Source organism: Hydra vulgaris, chromosome 05, assembly GCF_038396675.1.
Source record: "Hydra vulgaris chromosome 05, alternate assembly HydraT2T_AEP".
Classification (NCBI taxonomy): domain Eukaryota; kingdom Metazoa; phylum Cnidaria; class Hydrozoa; order Anthoathecata; family Hydridae; genus Hydra; species Hydra vulgaris.
The window spans coordinates 8,106,347-8,120,000 of record NC_088924.1 but is presented as its reverse complement, the minus strand read 5'-3'; the positions used below and the strand labels follow the sequence as shown (position 1 = coordinate 8,120,000).

The window sequence follows — 13,654 nt, the reverse complement described above, 5'->3', positions numbered from 1 at the left end:
AATCTTTTTTTGAATAAGGACATTTGATTTCAACAGCCCTTATTTTTTCATTTACAAATACAATTCCATCAGGGCTTGTACCGAGCCAAGGCCATTTTGGGTTTATGATAAATCCACATCTCGTTACTGATACGTTTTTTATATTTTCATACTTTTTTATTGCGGTTTTTCATTTTCATTTATTTTACCCCAATTACAAGCTTTGTTGCAAGAGCTTTTTTTACTGTTTTTCAAAATTCTATTCAAAATAGAGGCAGGAAATATACTTTTTTGTCTATTAATAACAAACCAAAGTTTGAAGATGTCAAGCGTTTTTTTCTTTCTTCAAGCCATAAACTTGTAGATTGTGATAAAGTAGCTCTTTCCAAAGTCTTTATTTTCTCTTTTGATAGAACTAAATATTTTGAAATAAACATCAATTGAGTTTCATCAAATTCAAATGAATCACTGAATTCTACTTCAAGTCCATTAATTATGTTATCAACAAGATTAAACATGACATCAGAATTTAAATAGAGTTCTTTTACATTTAGCTGATATTCAGATATTGATGTTTCATAGTAAAACGTGGAATAATAATTGTTTCCTTTTAAAAGATTTGCAAATGCTATTCCTTCACCTAGATTATATAAACTATCAGACAGTTTTTTAATTTTTTTATCGCTTGGATTATGTGCAAAAATTGGGGTTGCACAAAAGTTTCTATTTCCTGATACAAAAGGACGCTTTCGTGAGTTGTTTAAATCCTTTTCTAAATCACTCTTTTCAAACTTTAGAAAGCTTAATTGGTTCTGAATTTTTTCCTTCAACAGGAACATGCCATTGTTGTAACACTTCTGTGCATGTTTTATCGAATGGTACAGAGTTTAAATTTAATTGCTTATATTCATTTAACTGAAATAATACTGCAGCAACATGCTTGCAACATCCTCCCATACCAGCTTTACAATTACATTTAGCATACAAAATATCTCCTTCTTTTTGACAAAAATGTACATAAATAAGGTACTGATTTTTTTTCATTGAAGCTGAAACGTTAGCTCTAACAAGAAAAGAATTTATTTCAATCTTGACATTAGGTTTTACAACTAAATTTTTAACGAAGTTCTCCTTAAATAGCTGATACCCAGAGATTTTATGCTTTGAAGCACCTCTAGCTCCGAAATCAGTCGAACTATCGTCTATAATTAAATATTTGTGTATTTTTTCTTGGCTTATATTAGGTAGTAAGGAAAGACAGCTTGACCAAGAGCTTATTTGTTCTTGTACAACTTCTTCAGCATCTATTTGGTTAAACTGACTAGATATTTCTCAAAATAATGGTTGAGTAGCGATTGAAATGTTTTTAAAAAAACATGGATCAATATCAATAGTATTTGAATCATTTTCCAAACTAGTTTCATAGCTATCAACTTTTTTTATTGCTGACATGATAATATGTTTTGATAATTTGTTTATTTTCGGTGAATACAAAGACCAAAATGCACCGCGGTTTTTTTCTATAGAGGGAACGGTCTATTTAGTGCCGTTTTTTGACCGGATATTGACGTGCGACGAAAAATCGATTATGTACTGCAAAAAAAAACGAACATATCATTGGCTAGCCAGTAACGATCCAGTACCGATGACTCCTAAACCAAGCATTCACCAACAAAAGGTTTTGCTGTGTGTATGGTGGACTACAGCAGGTATCGTTCACTATGAGTTGCTACCAAGTGGACAAACCATGACTGCTGAGATATACTCAGCCCAATTGGACAGATTTTCGGTTGCTCTTTACCAAAAACAAGCAGTTTTGGCAAACAGAAAAGGTGTTCTATTCACCAGGACAACGCCAGACCGCACACCGCAAAATTCACGCGGGAAACTTTAGCACGTTTACAATGGGAGATTCTACCTCACCCTCTGTATTCACCAGACCTTGCGCCAAGCGACTATTACCTGTTTTTGGCCCTGGATAATCATATGAGGAATCGACAGTTTCTAAATAGAGAAGATCTCAAAAATGAGTTAATTCAATTTATTAGCTACCAAACTCAAGAGTTTTTTAAAAATGGAATATACCAGCTTGTTTCCGATGGGAGAAAGCCTGACATATATATATATATATATATATATATATATATATATATATATATATATATATATATATATATATATATATATATATATATATATATATATATATATATATATATATATATATATATATATATATATATATATATATATATATATATATATATATATATATATATATATATATATATATATATATATATATATATATGGCTGTGAGCATGAAAATATCAGTACCTGAAATTTTTTAAATACTATTGAGCAATTTTTGTTCACTAATTCTAAAAAAATTTGCATTCATTGAATTAGCAGTGGTCTCTGAAAATGGAGAAAAAAAATAATTTGTCTAGAGTTTAACCTTAAAATACTTGATTTTTTAACATTAAAAAGTTAAAAATAAGTTTAATGTAATAATATTTACCCGTAGTATTTTGTTGCAAAACCTTTGGTTTGGATAACGGCTCCGCAAAGTTTATGCGTTGAGTCAACAAGGCGTCGATATTTTTCTGCGGGTATTGAGTACGAAGCTTGTTGAATAGTTCTTGCTACCTGCTAAAAATTAGTTGGATTAAAAGCAGAAAATGCTTTTTTAATGTCTTCTCATAAGTTTTCAATGGGGTCGGATGACTGAGCAGGCCACTCCATAACCTCAACCCCATTGATTTTAACCACTCCTTTGCCTTGCGACTAGTGTGTGACTTATTGGAAGACCCATTTTAGCGGGAAATCTTCAACAGAATAGGGCAGCATGACATTATTGAGGATGTTGACATAAATATGTTGATCCATAATACCATTAATCTTATAAATAGGGCCGACACCATTGTGTGAAAGGCAGCTCTGTACCATGGCTTTGGCTCCTTTGGCACCATGTTTTACAGACTTAATGGTATGATTTTTTTGGAATTCTGTGTTAGTCTTCCATATTGTCTTTAACCGTACTAACATAAAGAAAGGTTTTCGATTCATCGGTCCATAATATGTTGCGCCACTCTTTGATGGGCCAATTCAGTTGTTGGTTTACGAACTGCAAACGTTAAGCAGTTTGTTTTTTTGTTAACAAAAGAACCTTTTGTGAGCATATAAACTGTTCTCTCTTAAGCTTCTATATACAGTCGTGTCACTCACTTTTAATTCAAGATCATCTTTGATTTGCTTGGCCTATGAAAATGGTTTGTTTTTAACATATCTTACAATTCTTCGGTCTTCTTGTGCGGTAGTCTTACGTTTTCCACCTCGTATTTCAACTTTTGCTTCATAATTTATGGAATTTGAAATCATTTTTGCTGAACATCCGAGAATATTTTGTATATATGAGTAAAATTTACACTCTCTATGATGCTTCAAAATAATGTTGCGTTCTGTTGGTGTACAATGAAGTTCTCGGCCTATTTTGAATGGTTTAGAAAAGACATTTACCTTTGAACATACAAAAATAAATAAAGAATATATTATAATTAAAGTAAATTATAATTAAATATATGGTAAGTTACTTTTAATAATTACTGGTCCCGTTTAAGCTCATCGAATTTAGAGTGTAATGATTTTGACAACCGTTCTGGTTGTCAAAATCAATACACTCCACTCTTTGGCTACTTCTCCCCCTATTGACATAGGGGGAGAAGTAGCCAAAAATTGAGAAAAATTACTGACATCATTTATAAACAGTCCCTAAAAAACTCATGTTGTTGCGGTAACTTTAACAATTTAATTTTGATCGATATTTTTGATCAAATACTCCACTGTGTGTTGTCCCATTTTACTCTGACACAAGATGACATGGGGCAATTATTTTGTTGAGAAATTACACCCAAATGAAATTCCTAAAATAAATACTTCATAAATACTTTTATTATAAAAAATATTTAAAAAACGCCAACTCCCCCCTCCCTGCACCACCACCACCACCACATTTATTAATTCAAGAATCAAACAAAAAAAAAATTTTTTATACATTTATAATATTTTTTTATTTAAATGAGAAAAAAGCTAAGTTATTTATAATACTTTTAAATGTAAAGTCTTAAAGATATTGTTACAACTTTCTTATAACCTGAGTTTATATTTAAATGGTTCTCCTAGAACTCCTCGAATAGTTTGACGCAAACGTACAAATTGTGTAAATAAACAGATTGTTGAAAGAGTTGAGTAAATAAAAAGGCTATAGACCAGATTTTTTCCTATTCGTGGTTACTGAGACTAAGCAAGAAAAAAATAAGTGCAAAAAAAAAGTATTATTTGCAATAACAAACATTTAAATTCAGGCGCTTTTTTTTTATTTTTCAAGAAACCTTTCTTTAATTTAGCGCCCCTAGGACATTTGCCCCCAGGAAAAAGCTGTTCCTTTAAATTCCCTTCTCGGCGCCCCTGTTTATGACCTAGAAAACATTATTTTCATAGTTATGTCTCAAACAGTACACTCATTATCAATACACAAGTAGACTTTGATCGGCTTTTGTGTGATACTTTTTTTACAAAACCAACTCTAAAGCTTTCTTCATATTAAAATAATTCAAAGTTGATATTTTTACAAAATAAGCTAATTTAGATCCCTATAAACGTTAGTGAATAAATATTTTTTAAAAATTATGGGAAATTTCAAAAAAAATCTTTGATTCCAAAAATTGATTAGCAAAAAGTTTCCCCAATTAATTATTTTTTAATAACTTTTTTTCTCGAAATACGAATAAAGCTTCTGTACTTCACTCATAAATCGCTTTGTTTGCAATTACTACTATCAGCGTAAATAACTTTGTCATCTTAATGAATCAAATCACTTACTTCTTGCGTAATCCAGCCTAGTACAGCGTAAATCATATTGTTTGTCGTCTTAATGAATCAAATAACTTGCTACTTGCGCAAATTGCTGTGAAATAAAACTGAATTTGATACTTTAATCTAATTGCGTAATCGCTATTTAATAAAGTTTTGACATTCTTTTATTATAAATGTGAAACGAAAGTGTGTAAAAAAAAAAATATGTAACAAACAAAACGTATGTAACAAAAGTATGTAAGAAGGTATTAAATACAGTAATTTTATTTTTAATTATAAATACAAAAATAAACTAATTTACTTGAGAGTATTGAATAATCTTATTATAAATTTTATTAGCATGTAGATTTTTATCAAAAATAACTTTTTATTATATATATTATATATATATATATATATATATATATATATATATATATATATATATATATATATATATATATATATATATATATATATATATATATATATATATATATATATATAACTTCAGTACAAGAGTATGGGGTTGAAAAAAAGTCATAACCCTAATATATATATAATAGGTGCAGGAAGTATACATACTGAAGGTTTGGTATGATCAACTAATGGTTTTCGTTGGAGTAAGCATTTCTAATAATTTCCGTGTTCAGGGGCCGTATTCTCATCTCTCCGTTAAGCTTACCGGAGCTTTTGTCTGAAATTTTATTACAATATTTCTAAGTAAAGAAATGATGAAAATTTATATAAATTCGTTAAAATAAAACTTATACCAAAATAAAACATTTATGTTTAAAAAATTATAATTTTAAATAAATTTTTTATTAATGTAATTTAAAAGAAATATTTGACTAACGCTCCGTTAAGCTTAACGGAGAGATGATAATACGGCCTCAGGTCTGCCGTTTCTTTTTTACGTGATGTCGAAGTAGTATGAGAATTTATGCACGTGTATTTTAATACAACACCATATCAGTAATTATGCATAAAAATCTAAAAAAAATCTAAAAAATTTGTTTTTAGATTTTGATGCATAATTACTGATATGGTGTTGTATAAATGAATACTAGGGTGTTTCAACAGAATCCTTTTTTTATTTTTAACATACATTTTTTCCCATATCCAAACCGTGATTTTTAACTTACATTATTTATTTATTTCGTCCTTTGAAATAAGCTTTACAATGTTTTACTACATAGCAATATAAAGTTTCGAAAAATTCCGACTGGAGCTGGCAGAAGACATGGTCTTTCCTTCATGCCCCGTTGTTACAAATTTAAATATAATCTTGTATATTCACATGCTTTAATTTTTTTTTTATTTAATTTTTTTTTTACGTCAATATAATAACATAACTTTGAAATCCATACATATTGAAGAAAAATACATGTTGAAAAAATAAAATAAAAACGTATTGCGACAATATATAAGATATTAAACAAATAAGGTTAAATAAAGGCTTTAAAAGTAAGTTAGTTAAGTAATTGTTTATAATCAAAATTGAATATGTGTTGTTTTGTTGCACGTTTAAAATGTAGATTGGAAGTTATAGTCTTTATATTACTTGTTAGAATTGAGTTCCACAATCGTGGCCCTTGGCAAGATATTAAAAGGTCAGCTTGTTTTAATAAAGTTTTAGGTATGAAAAAAGCAGTTAATAGAGTACTGGGTTTGGTATTTGTGGTTTATAGGAATCAATTGATATTGGAAAGCATTTGGTAGTTGTAGATTCTTTAACTTAAACATAAATAGTAGTATGTTAGGAATATTTACTTCAAAGATATTCGGAACTCCAAGTTCCCTTAGTAGAGGTTTGGCACTGGTGTAACTGCTTGCGTTTAATATTAAACGACATGCATGTTTTTGTTTTTTAAATTGCATTTAACTTTGTTAAATAAGTACTCGCCCAAATTATGTTACAGTAACTGATGCAGCTGCAAATAAAAGAGAAATAAATATTTTTTAAACAAGTAGTATGAAAAAGATGCTTCGATTTATACATAATTCCAATAATTTTAGATATTTTCTTTTTCACTTTTTAGATATGATTACTCCAGCTTACACTTTCATTAAGAATTATACCTAAAAAGTTGATTAAGTATTCTCTTTTAAGTTTAGTTTTCTCGATAAACAGTTCAGGAAGTTTTAAGGGGAGGGTGTCTGAACAAGAAGATTTCCCATGTCCAAACCATGATATTGTTTATTAAAAATTTTTTTCATGGTTAAACCATTTTTTACGACTTCCCTCAAAAGGTGCAAAGGTCGTTTTTTGCCTTCTTTTAGCCCTTTTTTCAAATGTTCTCATTACATTTTTTTTTAATTTTATTGTTGTTTGACATAGCAGAAAGAAATATAAATACAATGTTAAGCATAATTTATTATAACGTTAAGCATAATTCATTACAATGTTAAGCTTTATCATAATTTTAATACTTATAATAATACTTTATCACAATTTTAAACATAATTTATTACAATGTTAAGCATAATTTATTACAATATTTAAGTAATAAAGACCGACAAAATTTAAAAAAATGCGTTTTTTAAGCATTTTTGCGTTACGATTATATTCTGTTTATTAAACTGATGTTGAGAAAATTTGAAACCATGTATAAAATTAGTTTCAGAAAATACTTGTTGCTTTTATGTTGTTTTTTTTAGCTAAAGATAGAGTTCTTTATATAATTAGTTGTTTTTTTTAACTGACCTTCAGCTTTTATATTTTTTGATAGATTGTGTAATTTTTCCTCATTTTGAGATTTATTGATCAAAACTTATCAAAGAAAATTTAATATATTTAAATGTAATAAGCTCTTGAAATAATTACATTGTAAATAATAAACAAATGGTTGAGATTTGTAGTAAAAACAACACACCAAACATAAAAAATGTTTACCTGAACTAGTTGTTTAGGCCTTTTATAAGTAGTGAATATCATTTTGACTGCGAATATGTAGCAAATAGGAAAAAAAAAATGTTTATTGACTTGACAGACTTGTTGCTTTTATCAGAATTGATGGACAGACTTGTTGCTTTTATCAGAATTGATGGACAGACTTGTTGCTTTTATCAGAATTGATGGACAGACTTGTTGCTTTTATCAGAATTGATGAACAGACTTGTTGCTTTTATCAGAACTGATGGACAGATTTGTTGCTTTTATCAGAATTGATGTTTTTTGTTTTTTGGGGTTTCTCATCATAACTCTTGTACTGGAAAAACACAGAAAAATACAATTTTTTTCTTATATATTGAAAGGATGCGTTTTCAATACAACTTCTGCAAATGGTGGTAACAAAAGAGTTGCATGCATCAGGTTAGCAACATGTCCAGACAAAACTCTAATTCTCCTAGCTTGCAAACATTACATATATGAAAGACATATTGCTCACTGCTGAAATTTTTATCAGAGCATTAAAACAAGTAATCTGAATAATCTTTTGTTGAAAAATGGAACTGAAAAAAAATTTAATCACAATTCTATAGGGTAAAAAGTAAAAACTGTAAATCTTTTTGATAGCTGGCTGCAGGAACAGTTAAAGAAAGCTTTATTGTTTTCTCAAAACATTGTCTTGACAAAAACAATGAAGAACCCATTAAACTTTTGAGGATACTAAAAACTCTGTAAAAAAAAAGTTAATTAACGTTCTATTTTTATTTATATAGTGTTATTTAAGATAGGTGCAAACCTGGTTATCTGAAGTTAGCAGAATCGACAATGGTGTTGTCTGGTGATGAGCAGTACCGTCTAAGAAAGCCTGGGCCAAAATATTATGCTATATTTATGGCAAAGGAAATATACTTTCTGAAAGTTTATCTTCTTCTAGTCAGCGATGACTGATTTTAAGAAAAACAAAATTTATTTTAGGTATTTTTTACAGCTGTATTTTACATTGAGTGGTTTATAAGGGCTAGAATTACTGTAATTGTTTTATATCTGGTACGATATTTACATTTTACACGTTTTAAAATTTTAGTTTAACTTTTTATTACTTTTTTGTTTCTATGAAACATTTCTAGGTTATATCATAGCATAAAATTTTTTAGAATATGAAGACACTTTTGAAGAAGGTATTCAAAACTCAAACCTGACCAAGAAAAACTTCTTATTAAATCTCTAATGAGACACTCTTAGACCTAAGTATTTCAGTAATGTTTCTTGTTGACAAAAAAGTACAAAAACGGAGTGACATTGCAATGAACCTGCACATAACTCTAATGCTTACTAATTACACCATTGAAAGAACAAGTTTTAGTTTGTTGAGTTTCTTTATCTTTAATGGTACTCCACCAAGTACGAACTCATTTATTGACAAGAGTTAAAATGTTTTAAATGAGTTAAAGAGTTTTCAAATGTTTGCAAATGCAGAAAAATATGCCTTAAGACTCCAGCTGAGACAAGGGACCTAAATGACTATTAACTAAAATTTAATCAAATCGTAAATATTCCTGAAGTAGTAAAAGAATGCATAGCATATAAAACTAGTTCAATTGAACATTTATTATATTTATGTTAATTATGTTAATTATAATGTTGTTTAAGTTACAATTTTCAAGTTATTTCACAAACAATTTCACATACAAATATATTAAATATTTCTTTTTTGATCAATAAATACTTCTTAATTTTATTTTGATCAATCACACAGTGGAGAGAAAAATTACAAAAAGCGATTTTGTACTTTGTTTTTACATTTTATTTTGTACAAAGAACTCTTTTTAAATAACGAAAAAATTATAAAAACGATTTTTGAATTGTAATGTTAATGTTAAAATTTAAAAGCAACCACGCTTTACTGTTTATGAGTAGTTTGGTTTTTTTAAGATGCTTCAGATACCACGAACCCAGATTGCGCGGGCAACATAACATTATTTTAATTTATTTTATTTTAGATTTTCACAATACATGAAACACATTTATACTCAATAAAGACAAAATAAAAAAAATAAAAATAATGCAGCTTACAAATATTTTAATCAAATTTGTTCTCCTCTTCGGCTTAATTTCATTCGAGTCAGTAAATGCAGAGGTAAAAAACATATTAACAAATATGCCAATGTCTTGTTATAATAGTGTGTTTGATGGACTGCTCCGGATAGTTCCTACGTATAAAAAGTTTCCAAAGAACTACTTGGACAGTAATCATAAAGGTAATGTTTACATGAGTGAAGGAATGACCTCTAACAACTTTCAGAGATGGGATATTACTTACGTTGGACAACTTGCTTATACAATACGAAATATAGCAACAAACCGCTGTTTGGATAGCAATGGGAGCGGCAATGTGTATACACATGTGTGTAATGGTGGAAATTTTCAGAAATGGATTAAATCTAGTTGGCCATCCATTACGAATCGAGTTTTGTTTCAAAATAAAGCCACATCGCGAGTTTTAGAATTAAATGATTGTCAAGTTAGTACCAGCTCAAGGCGAACTCAGGAAACTGGTCAGTTGTGGATTGTACAGAATCCTATTTAAAACTAAACAAATTTTGTAAAGACTTTAATTCTTTTAATTTTTTGATTTGTAGAGTAGTTTTAATGCGATTTAATTTTAAGATGTATTATTATTTTCGATATTGTTTTGACTTTATTATACATAACTGTTTATTATTTTCAATATTTACCATAGAAATGTGCCAATTAAGACTGACAATTGTTGACAAATAATTAAAAACACAGTATGTGTTATTTTTTTGCATAGGCATTTGCATTAAATTATCATTAATGTATTAAAATGTGTTTTAAGTTATACTTTATGTTATTTAAACAAGTTTTACTTTATTGACTTTCATTATTAGTATTAATTGGGATTAATTGTTAAATTGATTTGATCAAATGGTTTTTATTACAATTACAGCCAAATAAGAAGTATTACATTGGAACAACGTTGTTCCAACGTCTTCCGTATTGTTGAAAAGACGTTGGTATGATGTTTTAAATGAAACAGCAGAAAAACGTCATCTAGCTAACATTATTGCAACGATGAAAAAATGACGTTGTAACAACGTTATATTTGAGCTAAATGACGTCGGAAATTCGTTAGAGCAACGTTAAATTTTAAGAAAAAAGGCGTTATAAAGACGTTAGGTAAACGTTATATTCTGACTGAAATGATATTGAGACAATGTCTTTTCTATCGATGTTTAGACGTTGGAAGAATGGTAGAAATGAAACATAGGCAAACGTAATTTTGACGACGTTGGCAAAACGTTGTAAGAAAAACGTAATTTAACGTTTTTTTAACATTTTCACAATGTTATTACTATTCTGCAAAGATCAATAAAGCACAATTTTACACTGTATAACACCACGTTGTGAAGTTCTTTTTTCCGGGGCGACTGAATAAGTGCGAATTTCATAACTGCGAATCTGCATAAGTGCGACTGGCATAAGTGCGAACTGGCATAAGTGCGAACTGGCACAAGCGCGAACTGGCATAAGTGCGAATCACTTGCAAAAACTGGCATAAGTGCGAACTAGCACAAGCGCGAACTGGCATAAGTGCGCCAAAAGAATTTGCACACATTGGCATAAGTGCGAACTGGCATAAGTGCGAACTGACATAAGTGCGAAACAATTGCAAAAACTGGCATAAGTGCGAACTGGCACAAGCGCGAACTGGCATAAGTGCGCTGAAAGAATTTGCAAACATTGGCATAAGTGCGAACTGGCATAAGTGCGAACTGGCATAAGTGCGAACCAATTGCAAAAACTGGCATAAGTGCGAACTGGCACAAGCGCGAATTAGCATAAGTGCGCCGAAAGAATTTGCAAACATTGGCATAAGTGCAAATTGGCATAAGTGGCGAATTGGCAAGTTCGCACTTATGCCAATTCGCACTTATGCCAGTTCGCACTTATGCCAATGTTTGCAAATTCTTTCGGCGCACTTATGCCAGTTCGCGCTTGTGCCAGTTCGCACTTATGCCAGTTTTTGCAATTGATTCGCACATATGCCAGTTCGCACTTATGCCAGTTCGCACTTATGCCAATGTTTGCAAATTCTTTCGGCGCACTTATGCCAGTTCGCGCTTGTGCCAGTTCGCACTTATGCCAGTTTTTGCAATTGATTCGCACATATGCCAGTTCGCACTTATGCCAGTTCGCACTTACGCCAATGTTTGCAAATTCTTTCGGCGCACTTATGCCAGTTCGCGCTTGTGCCAGTTCGCACTTATGCCAGTCTTTGCAACTGCTTCGCACTTATGCAGATTCGCAGTTATGAAATTCGCACTTATTCAGCCTCCTCATTTAAATCTATTTATTATTTAGAGTGAAACAATTTTTATTTCCTTTCCAAATTTCAACCATATCTCAAATAATTAACGTATTCTTTGTTCAACACTAATAGAGAAAAATATATGAAGAAACATAAAGTTACAAATATAACTATAACCATTTTCAAGAACGTATTAAAATAACATTCGCAATGAATAAATAGAAATAACACAAATACCAGAAATTGGACTAACTTGCTATTGATGTCTACCTGAGTTTTTCTGCTTTCAAAAGATTATTGACTGCAGATCGCTTAGCAACATCATCTAAAATAGAAAAAACATTTCTAAATAAACTGCAAAATAAAATAAACTGCGAAAAGAAAACATTGCATTGCAATTTGCAATGCGATGTTTTCTTTTTTCTCGTTATTATAAAATATAAAAAAGATTTCTTGCGACGAAAACAGTAAGCTTGATTTTTAAACTTCTAAATAATTTAAAAGTTAAACTTTTTCTGTAATAAAATATTTAATAATTTTTGTATTTAAAAAACGGCAAACAAAAGACATAAAGTCATATGTAAGATAACATACAGATGTAAGAAATATTTATAACTTTACCTTTAGTTGTTTTACGATTCAATTTAGTTATACCATGTCAATGCCATAACAAAAAGTGAATTTATTAGAAAATCATTGTCTGAAAAAGGCATGTTATTACCAAAAAATCTATCCCATGTCATGAGTATGTTAAAAAAACAATATGATTTAGCTAAACAAACTGTGGTTTTAGAGGTAACAAAAGAAATACTAGCGGGTCGCGATTTTCTTTATTGTTAGACGAGTATACGTCTTTAAAAAATCGACATTATTTAAATGTAAATTTACACTTATTAACAAAGTTTTGGAACCTGGGATTGACTCCTATAGCTGGATCACTTCCTGCAGAAAAAATAGTCGATCAGGTTAAAAATAAACTGTCAGATTTCAATTTATCAATTAAAAAGCACATCATAGCTAGTGTCACTGACGGAGCATCCGTAATGAAAAAATTTGGATGGCTAATTGGAATTGAACATCAGCTGTGTTATGCCCACGGACTTCATTTGGCAGTATGTGATGTTCTTTACAAAAAGTCAGGCTCTTCAGCAAAATATATTAAATCGCAGTTGCAAGATTCCGATGAAAGTTTGAGTGATTACGATGAGTTTGATGATGTCTTTGACTGTAATGATGAGTCATACAGCTCAACAGTCGTTACTTTTATTGATGATTTACAAAATAGCGTAAATATAACCTTAACAATTCAGAAGGTTCGAAAAGTGGTACGAATGTTCCGCAAATCATCTCTTAAAAATAACGTTTTACAAATCTACGTAAAATCTATGTTTCATAAAGAACTGAAGTTGATATTAGTTGTCAAAACAAGGTGGAATAGTCTTGTTGCAATGCTAGAAAGATTCCTTAAAGTAAAGACATGTATACTAAAAGCAATGATCAATTTAAAAGAAGTTCTGAATATCTCCGAAGATGAATATGCGATTATGAACGCCATAACAATTTCTCTGCAACCGATAAAAGTTGGAATAGAAAGACTT

General features: G+C 29.8%; 1 long non-coding RNA gene across 1 annotated transcript; it reads left to right on the top strand.

The window, feature by feature from the left end:
- The first annotated feature begins 5,014 nt into the window (after window positions 1-5,014).
- Window positions 5,015-10,411, top strand: LOC136080511 (uncharacterized). The gene is made up of 3 exons (XR_010638498.1): window positions 5,015-5,099; window positions 5,400-5,456; window positions 9,727-10,411. It is a non-coding gene; the product is annotated as an uncharacterized LOC136080511 (long non-coding RNA).
- Window positions 10,412-13,654: the final 3,243 nt, after the last annotated feature.